The sequence below is a fragment of the Gorilla gorilla genome, chromosome 6 (assembly GCF_029281585.2).
Source record: "Gorilla gorilla gorilla isolate KB3781 chromosome 6, NHGRI_mGorGor1-v2.1_pri, whole genome shotgun sequence".
NCBI classification, from domain to species: domain Eukaryota; kingdom Metazoa; phylum Chordata; class Mammalia; order Primates; family Hominidae; genus Gorilla; species Gorilla gorilla.
Window position 1 is genome coordinate 147351381 of NC_073230.2, and position 2689 is coordinate 147354069.

Below are 2689 nucleotides of genomic sequence, written 5' to 3' on the forward strand. Positions count from 1 at the left end.
TTTTATATACATATGTATAAAAAGATAATACATGTATATGTATATTTTTATATAAAATATATATGTATATATAAAATAATAAAAAATAGGCCAGGCACAGGGACTCACACTTATAATCCCAGCACTTTGGGAGGTCAAGGCGAGAGGACTGCTTGAGCCTAGGAGTTTGAGACCAGCCTGGGCAACATGGTGAGACTCGGTCTTTACAAAATAAATTTATTTTTAAACAGCTTTTATCTGCCTAAGTTTATCTTATAACTGTTCAAATTAGCATACCCTGTGACCCAAAAATTTCACTTTTGTAGCATTTGTATACAAGAATACAAGGAAACATATAACAAATATGCTGAATTGTTTGTAACAAGAAAAAATATTTTCAAACAATTCATTATCAGTTGAGAGATTGATAAATAAATGTTGGCATATTTACAAAGTAGAATACTATGTGGGTGATGGTTTCAATGAAAGAATCAATCTATATGTATCAATAGGTCTGGAAAAAGGCAGTGCTGTGCAATGTATGAAAATTGTAGAATCATATCCATAGAATGATAGCATCTATGTAATTTAAGTATATACATGTATAAAAAGATGGGTTGAATCCACATCAGATTTATAATGGAGTGATGTGGGAGAGAATAAAGTAGGATTCAGCTTTATATGTAATATCCCATTTTTATTATTAAAACTTTTGGAGAAAAGTGACAAAACAGTGGCATTGATTAATTCTGATTGATGAATACAAAGATATTTGTTCTATTTTCGATGTAAAGATATTTGTTTTATATTTTATATCTCCGTACTCTTCTTTATTTGAGAAAAAAAATAATAGAAGAATGAAAACTGGCCAGGCACAGTGGCTCCTACCTCTAATCTCAGCGTTTTGGGAAGCCACAGTGGGAGGATCACTTGGGGCCAGGAATTCAATGTAGTGAGATCCCATCTCTACAAAAACAATTTTAATTTAAATGTAAAAAGAAAAATGATAACTAAAGTCATATATTTTTTTTTTTTTTTTTTGAGACAGAGTCTCACTCTATTGCCCAGGCTGGAGTGCAGTGGTGCAATCTTGGCTCACTGCAACCTCCTCCTCCCAGGCTACCAAGTTGCTGCCTCAGCCTCCCGAGTAGCTGGAACTACAGGTATGTGTCACTAAAGCCCAGCTATAAAGTCATAATTCTTGAAATTAGACATAATAAAGATGCAACATCATCAAGCTGCAAATCCCTTAAATGGATCCAGAAGTTTCCTTTATAAGGTGATTTTAAAATTTATTTATTTATTTATTTTGAGACAGTCTCGTGCTGTTGCCTGGGCTGGAGTGCAATGGCATGATCTGGGCTCACTGCAACCTCTGCCTCCTGGGTTCAAGCAATTCTCCTGTCTCAGGCTCCTGAGTAGCTGGGATTACAGGCATGCGCCACCACACCCGGCTAATTTTTTGTATTTTTAGTGGAGATGGGGTTTCACTATGTTGGCCAGGCTGGTCTCGAACTCCTGACCTTGTGATCTACCCATCTCGGCCTCCCAGAGTGCTGCAATTACACGCGTGAGCCACCGTGCCCGGCCTGTGATTTTTTTTTTTTTTTTTTTTCAGATGGAGTTTTGCTCTTGTTGCCTAGTCTGGAGTGCAATGGCGTGATCTCGGCTCACTGCAACCTCCCCCTCCCGGGTTCAAGCGATTCTGCCTCAGCCTCCCGAGTAGCTGGGATTACAAGTGTGCACCACCATGCCCAGCTAATTTTTTTTACTATTTAGTAGAGAAGAGGTTTCACCATTTTGGCCAGGCTGGTCTCGAATTCCTGACCTCAACTATCAGCCCACCTCGGCCTCCCAAAGTGCTGGGATTACAAGCGTGAGCCACCGCGCTAGGCCTATAATGTGGTTTTTCTTTTTTAATGGCATACCACATAATAAAATATAAGGCATCTCTCAAAAACACTTTGATAGAGCCATTAGTGACATAAAAATGCTAATGATCACTAATATTCAGTGAAATAAGATAAAAATCAAAAATGTATATTTAATACGTTCTCACATAAAATAAAAGTATACAGATGCAATTGGAAAGAAACACAATTCAACCAACAGTTATTTTTCTCATCTCTGGGTGATGTGATTCTCAAATGTAAATTATTTTCTTGTACATTCTGTTTTCCAGTTTTTCTAACTTGAAGATACTTTGAAATTAGAAAACTTGTTACCTTTAAGTTAAAAATGGTTTTTCATTTAAAAGAAAAAAGCTTTCAAGATAAAGATCTTTTTATTAACAAGTTTGTCTCCTGGACAGGAGAGGATTAAAGGAAAATAAAGAAAACAACGGCAACAAAAAACAAAATGAAAAAGTTTGTTTTATTTTTGTCTGTGTTTGCATTACTACTTGTTTCTGTTACCTATCAATGATTTAAGAATTTGAATCAATTCCTAAGTAACATTTTAGACCAGTTCTTACCTGCGATTTGGAAACATTTAAAGCATTGAAATAAGGAAATCACTCCAGAGTGAATGGAAGGATATCAGCCATTGCAAATGTCTGTCTAATCTTGGGACGTTGAACCAGTTTACTGAGTTGCAGGGGGAGCCAAAACCTTGCCATAATCCTACCATTCACTGGCTGTGAGTAATGACCATCTGCTGGGGACTGGAGAGGACCCAGCCCAGTCAGTTTGACTGCCTTGGTTTGCATGAT